We start from the raw sequence: 13,600 nt of genomic DNA, 5'->3' as shown, positions 1-13,600 counted from the left end.
TCCAAACTTCATGTGGCCTTCAGATTAGCTCAAGAACAGTGGTAAAGAGCTTCATGGAATGGGTTTCCATGGCCGAGCAGCTGCATCCAAGCCAAACATCACCAAGTGCAATGCAAAGCATCGGATGCAGTGGTATAAAGCACGCCGCCACTGGACTCAAGAGCAGTGGAGACACCTTCTCTGGAGTGACCACTTGTGCTTCTCCATCTGGCAATCTGATGGACCAGTCTGGGTTTGGCGGTTGCCAGGAGAACGGTACTTGTCTGACTGCATTGTGCCAAGTGTAAAGTTTGGTGGAGGGGGGATTATGGTGTGGGCTTGTTTTTCAGGAGCTGGGCTTGGCCCCTTAGTTCCAGTGAAAGGAACTCTGAATACTTCAGCATACCAAGAGATTTTGGACAATTCCATGCTCCCAACTTTGTGGGAACAGTTTGGGGATGGCCCCTTCCTGTTCCAACATGACTGTGCACCAGTGCACAAAGCAAGGTCCATAAAGACATGGATGAGAGGGTTCACTGTGGATGAACTTGACTGGCCTGCACAGAGTCCTGGCCTCATCCTGATAGAACACCTTTGGGATGAATTAGAGGGGAGACTGAGAGCCAGGCCTTCTCGTTCAACATCAGTATGTGACCTCACAAATGTGCTTCTGGAAGAATGGTAAAAAATTCCCATAAACACACTCCTAAACCTTGTGGAAAGCCTTCCCAGAAGAGTTGAAGCTGTTATAGTTGCAAAGGGTGGACCCACATCATATTAAACCCTATGGATTAAGAATGGGATGTCACTTAAGTTCATATATGAGTCAAGGCAGTTGGGTGAATACTTTTGGCAATATAGAGTATATACCAGTGCATATATCCTTGTGCACCATGGCACAGTACAGCTGTCATCACAGTATGGTCTTCTCTAGTCAAACTGTTAAACCTGCATCAGTGGCTGTAAAAACACTTTTATTCTTCTTTCAGGGTGTAGATCAGTGGTGAGAAATGATGAAGTTTATTAATTACCCTATCTGCAGCAGCAACACCAGACACAATTAAAACCATCAAAGGTTTTTAGCCAAATCTTGGTGTGCCATAGCAATTTGTACAACCGTACATAATTATTTCAACTCTACAATAACCTAAGGTCGGTCAGGACCACAAACACGCATAATTTGCATTAATAGTTTTTCCGTCTTAGCAGTTGTAAATTTGCACTTATTGCTGTTATTGATACTTGGCTGTTCTAGGAAGGAGGAGCTGGGTTGGAGGAGGGTTGTAAAGTTGCTCGCAGAGGAAACAGAAAAGCATAGTCAGGCTAGAGCAATTTAAATATGGCAGCATGAGTGCGATTAGCCAATCAGGTGCTTAAAAGCAAATCAGCTGGCCATCAGCTGATAAGAGCTTGTGTGAGATCAGCTGACCTCAGTTTTATTGAGCTGAACTAATGCTATTCACTTGATTAACTATAACACGTTTTAAATTGGCCCCAGTAAAATTCAGGGAGGGTTGGCCCCAGTAAAATTCAGGGAGGGTATGATGGTAATAGAAAACAAATACTGCCCAAACCTAGTTGAGGCCTGATGCTAAAATTAACATTTATACATACAACATTACATAGAACATCAATATCCTCATTAATATAACCCATCATGCCAAAGTCAAAACAGAATTTCAAAATTGTTGTATGTACATAAAAAAACCAAACAAATACTGAACTATCACACTGACAAGTATTCAGACCCTCTGCAAAAAACACTTGAAATGTAGCTCAGGTTCCTCCCATTTCTCTGATCTTTGCTGAGATGTTTCTACACCTTGATGGAAGTCCGCCTGTGGTAAATTAAACTGATTGGACATGATTTGGAAAGGCACACATCTCTCTATCAGAAGGCCTCACAGCTGACAATGATATCAGAGCAAAAACCAAACCATGAGGTCGTAGGAAGTTAAAGTTTACACTTAAATTTGACATATAAAGCCTACTGTTTAAGTGTAACCTGTAACGGATCATTTTTGAGGTCAGAAGTTCCCTTTTTTCATGTTTCTGGTGGAATTATTTTCCCAAGTAAGGCCGGCCACACACTACAGGAAGATTTGCCTCCCGCAACAACTGTGGGGGCGTATACCGACTGGAGCCTCGTCGCAAACAATTATTTGTCTGAGTAGTCTGCATGTATGTGGTGTCAACACGATTCATTTACTGCTCCAAATCGCGTCGTAGCCTCCCAGACCCTGAATCGTAAATATCAAACGTGTGCTATTTACGATTCTAGGTCGTAGTGCCGCTGACGGAGTACCCACAACAACCAATGAGAGCGAGAACACCAGTAGCCTCACCAGACGAATCATACGTACTTTCACCACTCACAACCATACACACAACTGTACCTTAATGCCAGCCAGGATTTTGTCCTGAGTCTTCTCCTGTTTTATGATTGTTGCTGCACCTGTAACACACACCAGGACAGCCTGTTGTGGAGAGACAGCAAGACGGTATCGACAGACATCTGTGTTTTGTTTTTTTCTGAAGTCACGTGATCACGCGAGGTCGTAGGCAGGTCGGCAGGTGTGTGGTCTCCAGTGATCTGACAGTCTGGCTGAGTAGTCTAGTGTGTGCATTCAGAGGATTAAAGATGAAAAATCTTTGGAAATTGTCCTGAAGTCTGGGGTCTCTCATGGTTTTAAAATCGTTTCAGATTGAAAAATCGTCTAGTGCGTGGCTGGCCTAAGACTTAGTTGCCACAAATGAGCCACATGTGGCTCAAGAGCTGCGCATTAATTATCACCTTAATAGACTAAAACTGGATTTTTAAATACATGTAAACTTGTCAACTGGTTGAAATTATTCTAGAAATAATTTCTTTAAGTCAGATCCAAACTTGACTAAGCGTTCTGCACTTCCTCCACAGTTCCCATTCCAGACTTTGACCTGGAAGTCGACTAGCATAAATGCTATGTTTAACAGAGGTCATGCTGGCGTTTGCCTTCAAATATCCATTGGTGACTAGCTGACCATGGTAAATGTGCACAAAGACTGTAAAATTGCAGAGGCAGATTTTGTTTCCCACTGACAAGTTTCCATAAAAAAGCTACAGAAACTTTTCAAGCTGTACTGTTGGCTTAAGATCTTATCCACTTGGTTTTTGCACCGTCATGCCTTTGTCACTCTGTTCCCACATCTCTTTGTTTGTCTTTGATGAGAACTTAGCCGAGCAAAATTACAGGAAAAGCTATGAAAATAGACCAGAATTATCCTTTAAGCTGTGAATGTTAGCCTGTGGATTGTCCCGGATCACCCCCCCTAGAATCATTTATCCTCAGCTTGGGGCAAACAGGCAGTCACAGCTGGGACAAGCCGTTGTAAATCGCTATGTTCTTACACGGTTATATCCCCTGTTTGCTGCGAACCTCTGTGACTTTTCCTAGCAGGGGACTGTGTTAAGATCCGTCTACCCTGTAATATCCTCCCTGAGAGAGGACATTTAGTACAGTGGACAGCCTTAAATGCAACACGTGATTATTCCTGGTGTCAGACTTTCAGTAAATGGTGAAAAGGTGTCTAAGAATTTGGTTTGCGCAAGAAAATCTGGACCCTCCTCATGTGTCGTCTCTTGTATCTGTTGGAGGTGGAGGAGACAGAAGCTGAGACACAATGTGGAAGAAATCTGTTCATTTCCTGGGCTGAACTGTTGAGATCGGACATCTGTCTCTCTGGGAAAAGCATTATCTTCCCGCTCCTATACTGCTAGACAGGAAATATAGAGTCCAGTTTCAAAGGGTTTGGATGCAACAAAGAAATTCAGTCTAACTGGCACCAAATCCCTGCTTTAACATTCACACAAGGTCACTACTAACTCGAAGCCTCTATCTCAAGTAACTTCACTTTACCACATGTGGCCCACTTCCCCCTCATGAACCGCTTATTATAAGGAATTGTAGATTTTAATTCTACATAACTGAATGACGTACTCCCTCTCAAATATCAGACAAACATGCAGCTTACAAAACCAGCACTCCTACACAAGGTTTTGATCCGAGCCTGTGGGTTTTAATAGTTACGCTCATGCACAATAAAGAAATTCATCCTTTAAATTTAAAATGTGGCTCAATAAACAGTTTTAAGGGGGAGGCTGCTGTGTGCTGCCTCAGATGTGAGTGGAATTCAGATGAATCAGAACCACATTTAGAAAAACCTTTTTACATCTCTGAAACTTTTCACAATTCGACTTGAAAAAATGACCTTGTGTGCTCTCCCACTATGCGCTGTTTCCCACCGTATGGCGGACCTTTCCAGCCCAGACACGCTTGCTCTCAACGTGCCAGAACTATGAAGGATTAATGAGAGCACCTGGAGTAAGACTCAATGGAGAACAATGGTGTGCTGTTCGTTCTATGTAAACAAGCTGCTCAGTGCAGTGTAGGTGTGTTTTGTCCTCACATCCTGAAGAAGTCTTTTGATGATGCTTCGCTACAAAGAAGCCTTTCTGAACATGATGACGGGAGTAAAAAATAGAAGTGTTTTTTTTTACACAAAAATGTATTTAAGTTCATAACAGAAGAGGAAGAACAGGAATAAATCTGCCTGTATGCTTCATCACATGTGCTTGTCAGATGAAGGAACAGCTTTTAGACTCCCACTCCAACCTGAACACACAAAACTTTCAGAACTTTGTCATGATGTGGCCAGAAATTTCTGTAACTTTCCAAATTTGACAAACTAAAATATCCAATTCACTGCAGGAGGCAGGAGTGAACATTTATATTCAAAGTTTTTCCTTCCCATGTACAGTGCTTATAAAAAGTATTCAGCCCCTTGGATGTTTTACCCTTTTAATGATTTTATATTTCAGTCATAGTCGATATAATTTGGCTTTTTTGACCAAATGTATACAAAACAATCTATTTAATACCAAAGTGAAAACAGATTTCTACAAAGTAATGTCAATTAACTAAAAATGTGTTTGGTAAAATAAGTGACTGCATAAATATTCACCCCCTTTAAAGTGACAGTCCTAATTCAACAGAGGTCCAACCAATTGGTGCTAGTAGTCTCACATTTATATTCTCAAGTGACTGTAGTATAAAGACACCTGTGTATGGATGGACCAGACCCTGGTTCATCAGTATTCCTGGCTACCATTACAACATGGTGACAAAGGAACACTCCAAGCAACTCAGAGAAAATGTTACTAAAAATTAAAAGTCAGGGGATGGATACAAAAATATGTTGAAGGCACTGAAATCCATAAATCCATCATGCAGAAATGAAGGAATATGTCACATGTGTAAATCTGCCTATTTCCAGCCGTCCTCACAAACTGAGCAAACGTGCAAGAAGGAGACAAGTGAGAGAGGCCACCAAGACACCCATGACTACTCTGAAGGAGTTCCAAGCTTCAGCAGCTGGGATGAAAGAGACTCTGCAGAGAACAACTGATGGCTGGATTCTTCACCAGTCAGAGCTTTATGGGAGAGTAGGGCTGGGTAAAAATATCGATTAATCAATGCATTGCAATATTTCCACCCTCAATTCAATATCGATTCAGCAAATCAGGGGTATCATGCTGTGGGGATGCTTCTTGGCAGCCAGCCCTTGAAGGCTTGTAAAGGCAGAGGTTATCCAGGGGGATTGTCTTATTCAGCCTGCAAGATAAACTGGACTTGGGAGAAGATTTATTCTAAAGCAAGACAATGACCCGAACCATACAGCAAAAGCTTCACAGAAATGGTTTAAAGACAACAAGGTGAATGTTCTGAATCAAAGCCCAGACCTCAATCCAAAAGAGGATTTGTGGCTGGACTTGAAAAGGGCGGTTCACAGCCGATTCCGTGCAACCTGACAGAGCTTGAGCAGTTTTGCAAAGAAGAAAATTGCAGAGTCCAGATGTTTGAGCCTGAATGAGACCAATCCACAAAGACTCTGCTGTGATTGCAGTCAAAGGTGACTCTACTAAATATTGACTTGAAGGGGGTGAATATTTATGCAACAACTTACTCGACATTACATGATCTATTTAATTTCACTTTGTAAAAATCTGTTTTTATGTTGACATCAAAGAGATTTTTATAGTAAATATTTTTTGACAAAAATGCCAAATTACATTGACCATGATTGATTTATAAAATCAATAAAAGGACTGAATACTTTATATAGGCACTGTATGTGAGCAAACAGCTTCATTCTCCTTTTTAAGTCAAGTCAGGGGGCCATCATGATCTATATCCCTTGGTGACCTTGATGTTAACTTAAATTTCAAGGCACTTCCTCCTATAGTTCTTAAACATTTCACCCTTACATAAAGAAGTGGATTTCTAACATTACCATCTCAGAAGTGAAGCTGGGCTAAAAAAGAAAAGGTCAAGCAATCGTGTAGGTTACATTTAAGGTGTTAGCGTGAGAAACAAAGAGATTTACAGAACTGCGTGGTCGACTTGGTGTCAAGTATCCACAGCGATGATTTACAGCACTCCCCATCTACAGTATGAGGCGTGTAGGTGTAGGTGAGACACGAACTGAGACGGAGCGAGAGAGCATGAGCGTATCCAGCTGGTGTGAGTGACTGAAGGAGCAGCTGGATAGTCTGAGAGTGAACTCAGAGCTTACACATGGCAAAACCATCAAACGCAACATCTAGCAGCAGCTTTGTGGGGGCAGTCTTTAAGTAACCCTTGCATAATACCGGGAAAATCAGCGAGACACTGGAACCACATTGTTGTTTTAGAAACGTTATGTTCTTCCATTGAACTGCAGCTATCCTGAGAAAACCTTTGTTGCACCTATCATTAATCTTCTAGTGCATCGCCATGTTTGTCCAAGTGTTTCAGATTTATGTTAGAGCATCCACAATGAGGTAATATAGAGGAAGTATATGGAGAAATGTAAGAGCAAACAATATCCTCAGCTGTTTCCTACAATTTTCAGAAATATTTGAATTAAAAGCAACAAAGCAAAAGGCAGAAGCCTGACAAAACAAATCCCAATTACAAATATAAAAATTATAAAGAAAAGAGAAGTTTTATAACATATTTACAGTACATGTATGTCTATATACAAATATGAACACCATAAACAGATTATTTTAAATACAGGTCTTAGATATTGACAGTAACAGCAGTTTAATATATAAACAAAGTTGTACAATAACAGAAATTTGAAAGCCAAGAATGGCTGTAGTGCAAAAAGAGAAGACATCAGAGTGACTCTGTGACTGTTGAGTGGTCATCAGAGTGACTCTGTGACTATTGAGTGGTTATCAGAGTGACTCTGTGACTGTTGAGTGGACATCAGAGTGACTCTGTGACTGTTGAGAGGTCCTCAGAGTGAGTCTGTGAATGTTGAGAGGTCATCAAAGAAACTCTGATGCTGTTGAGAGGTCATCAGAGTGACTCTGTGACTGTTGAGAGGTCATCAGAGTGACTCTGTGACTGTTGAGTGGTTATCAGAGTGACTCTGTGACTGTTGAGTGGTTATCAGAGTGAGTCTGTGACTGCTGAGTGGACATTAGCGTGACTCTGTGACTGTTGAGAGGTCATCAGAGTGACTCTGTGACTGTTGAGAGGTCATCAGAGTGACTCTGTGACTGTTGAGTGGACATCCAAGCGACTCTGTGACTGTTGAGTGGACATCAGAGTGACTCTGTGACTGTTGAGTGGACATCAGAGTGACTCTGTGAATGTTGAGAGGTCATGAAAGAAACTCTGATGCTGTTGAGAGGTCATGAAAGAAACTCTGATGCTGTTGAGAGGTCATGAAAGAAACTCTGATACCGTTGAGAGGTCATCAGAGTGACTCTGTGACTGTTGAGAGGTCATCAGATTGACTCTGTGACTGTTGAGAGGTCATCACAGTGACTCTGTGGCTGTTGAATGGACATCCGAGTGACTCTGTGACTGTTGAGTGGTCATCAGAGTGACTCTGTGACTATTGAGTGGTTATCAGAGTGACTCTGTGACTGTTGAGTGGACATCAGAGTGACTCTGTGACTGTTGAGTGGACATCAGAGTGACTCTGTGAATGTTGAGAGGTCATCAAAGAAACTCTGATGCTGTTGAGAGGTCATCAGAGTGACTCTGTGACTGTTGAGAGGTCATCAGAGTGACTCTGTGACTGTTGAGAGGTCATCAGAGTGACTCTGTGACTGTTGAGTGGTTATCAGAGTGACTCTGTGACTGCTGAGTGGACATTAGCGTGACTCTGTGACTGTTGAGAGGTCATCAGAGTGACTCTGTGACTGTTGAGAGGTCATCAGATTGACTCTGTGACTGTTGAGTGGACATCCAAGCGACTCTGTGACTGTTGAGAGGTCATCAGAGTGACTGTGACTGTTGAGAGGTCATCAGAGTGACTGTGAATGTTGAGAGGTCATGAAAGAAACTCTGATGCTGTTGAGAGGTCATGAAAGAAACTCTGTGACCGTTGAGAGGTCATCAGAGTGACTCTGTGACTGTTGAGAGGTCATCAGATTGACTCTGTGACTGTTGAGAGGTCATCACAGTGACTCTGTGGCTGTTGAATGGACATCCGAGCGACTCTGTGACTGTTGAGAGGTCATCAGAGTGACTCTGTGAGTGTTGAGAAGTCATCAGAGTGACTCTGTGACTGTTGAGTGGTCATCAGAGTGACTGTGACTGTTGAGAGGTCATCAGAGTAGCTCTTTGACTTTTGAGAGGTCATTAGAGTGACTCTGATACTGTTGAGAGGTCATCAGAGTGACTCTGTGACTGTCGTAAGAAATCACAATTTTATTTTTCATATCGAGTTTAAAACCTCAAAAGACTAAGTTTCTGTCTTCTGCTGTTACTACCCAAGCCTCATTTCTGAGGGAATTCTACTTCATCTCACTAAGAATAAATTGTATTTTTAATTTCAGATCTCTCACATTTGATGTTTAAATTTTATGTACTACCTTCAAGCTGTTTAGATGATTCCAGGAAACTCAAAAAATAGATCCACCATGACACACCAATTTGGCTCATGAGTTAGCAGTGTAAATAAGCTTCAGGATGTGGTGGCTCTGCTTAATAAAACTCTCCCTGGAGTTCAGAGCTACACTCTGTCTAATACCCAAAATTCATGCAATTTAATGCTATAATTTGAGGTTTGGCGTGAGTCCCCTTCATAAGGCCGGGTAGACGTTTTGATAGATGCTGCAGATATAATGAGGTGTTGGATGAGAACCCTCTGACTTGCTGACTGGCTGGCGTTACGTAACTTCATCAGGTAAGACAGAGAACAGCTTGTAAGATGTTGCATCCTACGGTGTAATGAGCACTTAAGCATGGAGCGCAGGAGTGAGGAGACTTATGGTCACCACCGACTGTGGTTAGCTGAGTTGTAAAAGAGTGTTCATTCCTTCAACTTGAGGAGACGGGAGTAAGTCGACTGAAAGACGTTTTTGTGAAGAAAAAGCTTTATGTGGTGAATTTAACAATGACCTCAATAGTATCACTCCTATGACAAAAACTTTTTCCACACAGTTTGCAAAGATCTTTTTCAATGGTACCAGAAAAGTGCCTTCTTATGAGAAAAAATACTGTACATATTAATGTGTTATATATTTCATTTGTTTCTACACCTTGATTGGAGTCCACCTGTGGTAAACTAAATTGATTGGGCATGATTTGGAAAGGCACACACCTCTCTATAGAGGGCCCTTATTTCTCAAATGGAAGAAATTTGGCACAACCAGGACTCTTCCATGAGCTGTTCGCCCAGCCAAACTGAGCAATCGGAGGGAAAAGAATCTTAGTAAGAGAGGTGACCAAGAACCTGATGGTCACTCGGACTGAGCTTCAGAGATCCTGTGTGGAGATGGGAAAGTTTCAGAAGGACAACCATGACTGCAGCCCTCTACAGATCTGGGCTTTATGGCAGAGTGGCTAGATGGAAGCCTCTCCTCAGTGCAAAACACATTTAAGTCTGCTTGGAGTTTGCACCTGAGGGACTATCAGACTGTGAGGAACAAGCTTTTCTAGTATAAAGAAATAAAGATTCTAATGCCTCATTTACACAACAACGTTTTGTTTTGTTTTCTGTTTTCCTTTCCAAAAAGTTCCATGTTCTGACGGCAACGTTTTCAAAACATTCACACAAGACTGTGGGAAACACCAAGAATGATGTAGTATACATACCAGGCCAGTAGATGGCAGTGTGATTTTTGTGCCTGCACCAGATTCTGACTCGACCCTTACGCAGTCGAAGGGCGTATGGGTCGAGTCAGAATCTGGTGCAGGCACGAAATACGTCTCCGCTGATCCAAATGAAGATTAAGTAAATCAACACATTGTTGGAGAAGTACAGTTCAATTCAAAAGAGTGAGGAACACAAACAGTACACTGGTGTTGGCCATCTTTGTTTTGGGTTTCCCATCCACGCATACGTTATAAGCCTACTCGCGCATGGAGATTTATTGCAGCCACAGTGCGCATGTCAGTTTTCAGAAAGTGCTGGTTTCCCTGTTTACACAGAGACAGAGACGGGGACATTTTGAAAAACTTCCACTCTGGAGCCTGTTTCCGAAAAGTTCCATTTTCAGGCACTAAAACACCTTTGCCGTGTAAACAGACAGCCAAAACACTACAAAACTTTTGAGTTTTCACTTGAAAACGTCGTGTAAATGGGGTACAATTGTTAGATCTGAAGGAGATCAGGCACTGCTCATCAGAGTAACTCCATGACTGTTTAGTGGTCAGCACATTGACCACTGTATGGTCAATTTAAATCGATATAGTAATACTTCTTTTCAACTATTAGAGGGGGCTTTCTGCTTTTGGCTTCTCTTGTTTGGTATCAATGGCTGAAGGGTTGTTGCTTTTTATAAAGAGAAATTATTATTAACAATATTATTGGTAATTGCACAATCTATACATTTAAAAGTATTGTAATTCATAAAGACAAATGAGGAAAAGAGATATTTTGCCATTTAATCTTCAGTTTTAAAGTGGAAGAATCACATTTAATGCACTGATTTCAATCCGGTTTGTTAAAAGTCAAACATTTTTACACCAAAAAAAGGTGATAAATGCGATCATGTCTCAACTTAAGTGCATCATTGCATCCCTAACAGTACAGCATGTGTATGTACAAAAGACTGAAAAAGCCATGGTTATAAAGTCAGTTTCTCTGTAGGCCACAAATTAATTTTGATGTTATCTGGAGCAGTGGATTTCAACTATTGGGACCAAAAAGTGTGTTCCTGGGGGAAAAGTTTGGGTTAAAAGACTATGCTGGAATTTCATTTGAAAAACATGTTTCCAAAAATGCTTTGTGCACGCAGTTGTACAGAAGTTTATTAACACTGCACCACAGGAAGTAGCAGAAATGCACCATAATGCTGGTTACCACAGCTTTTAAGCACATAAAGAGGGAAAGAGGAAGTAGTGTAAAAATTTTATACTGCTTCTACTTTTTTCTCCAATTTCATTTTTTTAAGCTTTATTTGCATTTCTTTAGAAAGGAGGACAGTAGACAGACAGAAACAGGTACACACAAACCTTTGGCTGCAAACGCAGCACTGAGTCTGTGTGGATAGGATCAACCAGGCTTGAACACCTGGACACTGGAATTTTTCTCCGTTCTTCTTAGTAAAACTGCTCAAGCTCTGTCAGGTTGCACTGGGATCAGGCAGGGACAGCCACAAATTCTCCACTGGGTTGAGGCCTGGGCTTCAACTCAGCTACTTACAGACTGAATAACATTGTCCTCCATGCTTTTCCTTTATTTTACCGCATTCATTTTGCCCTCTACCTTTACAAGCTTTCCAGGGCTGGCTGCCAAAAAGCATCCCCACAGAATGATGCTGCCGACATCCAGCTTCACAGTGGGGATGGTGTGTTTGGTGCATTTCTGCTGATTTAGCTCAGATGGTAGCACGGCCGCCCACGTATAAAGAGTGTAGTCCTTGACACGCTGGTAGCGGGATTGATTCAGTCTCCTGCTAACTTTGCAAAGCAGATGGACACACGTTTCCTTGTTTTTCATCGGCAAATCCATCTTGCAAAGCTCCCATCTGAACCGTTTGGGCCCGGTTAGAAAGTGACAGGAACAATCAGCAACGCGGGGCAGTACTTTCAGGCGCAGCAGAGTCGTGACGTAAACATGCAGCAGCAAGAGCTGGTGCAGTTATGGAGGAAGAGATTAGCGAGATTAGTTTTATCAGAACTTAGCAACATTTCCTCTTTAAAAGAAGAACAAAGAACAGCAGTGAGTTGTTTTCTTTTCAAAAACAATAATAGTCGAGTACTTACATGTCTATACTCGCCATGTTTCGCATTATTCCTCAGTAGCTGCGCATGCGCAGCTCGATAGCAGCTACGTCACGTTTTGTTGCTCTGATTGGCCCGTAGAGATGTGACAGACAGAACGTTCAACCAATCACACTCCAAGTTTTTTTCAAAGCCTGTGCTTTTTCTCAAACGTTTCCTATTGAAGCTTTACCAGAAGGATGTGTGAAACAAATCCATCTGGTGTGTCAGGTTAGTCTCCTGCACTATTTGGTGCAGGAGACTAACCAGTCTCCCTTCTGATGACCTATCCAAAAAGCCCCAGAAATAATCTCAAAAAAGAAGAGATCCTAAGAGCTTGATAATTGATCCCACATTACTGTAAAAGAACAAAAACTGCAACTTTATCTCAAATGTAGTGTTTTAATGTGGAAAATTCAAGTAAGTATATTCAACAAAAACAGCATGCTATTGATGAATTAATTTTCCTTGTGGATTTTGTTAGAGTTAACAAACATTTGGTTGATACGCATGTTTCCTCCTGTTTCTCATTCTTGGATACAGTAAAACATGTTTTGTTTCTCTATAAATGCATTAAATGCTTCCAATTATTCACCTTTAATTGCTCATTTTTGTGGCGTTGCCTTTTGGCCTTAAAAGGCTAATTGTCAGACCTCCCTGCTGAACACAAAAAGCCCTCTTTGTAATGCTTTTTATGTATGAAACCATTGCTCCTGGTCATTGGTAACAGAACATTTTTGTCCTAATTGTGGTTCCAGCTATGCTATAATCTTTGGTGTCTGTTGGCAACTAAACATGTGGTGAGAAGCAGAGTTACGAGTGTATCAGAGCTCCTGGATTTGGTTTTTTTTGGTATCACGTATAAAAATAGTCCGGAGATGTTGTCAGACACATTTGGGGTTTGGTTTTATCTCCCAGCCAGAGGCAGCCTTCACTGTCTGACCTCATCCACCGCACTATGATGTGACTCAAGCCCAGATCCTGCAGCAGACTTCATGTGGTCTCTGGAGCTCCGGACCGCAGCTGTCGACCATGAATGGAGATCTGTGAAGGGGTTTTTGTGATCCAGAACCTGCAGGTCTGTAAAGGCTCATTCTGAAAAACCAATCAGGGAGAAGATAAAACTCTGGGCACTCTGTTGGAGTCCAGATCAGTACACAACAGACTGGGGCAGGCTAACCACAGCGAAACACCTGCGGTAGATGCATGGAAACTGTGACTCATTTACTTCCTCTTGTTGCCACAGATACCCATGTTTATCCTTTCAGTAAGACCATGAGCTTGCAGCCACTGAGAGTCAACTTTTAATGATCTAACCGAGGATTCAAATACCGTTAATGCAGAGTCAGTATTTTTGTTTTCAATGGTAG

The 13,600-nt window shown here is 41.8% G+C and overlaps 1 protein-coding gene across 2 annotated transcripts in view; it reads right to left on the bottom strand.

The window, feature by feature from the left end:
* The window catches only part of LOC121525159 (mucin-2), a 178,988-nt gene that overhangs the window by 109,142 nt on the left and 56,246 nt on the right, over window positions 1-13,600 (bottom strand). The gene's annotated exons all lie outside the window — the stretch shown is intronic.

The sequence above is a fragment of the Cheilinus undulatus genome, linkage group 17 (genome assembly GCF_018320785.1).
Source record: "Cheilinus undulatus linkage group 17, ASM1832078v1, whole genome shotgun sequence".
Classification (NCBI taxonomy): Eukaryota; Metazoa; Chordata; class Actinopteri; order Labriformes; family Labridae; genus Cheilinus; species Cheilinus undulatus.
This window is presented reverse-complemented; position numbering and strand designations above follow the sequence as displayed.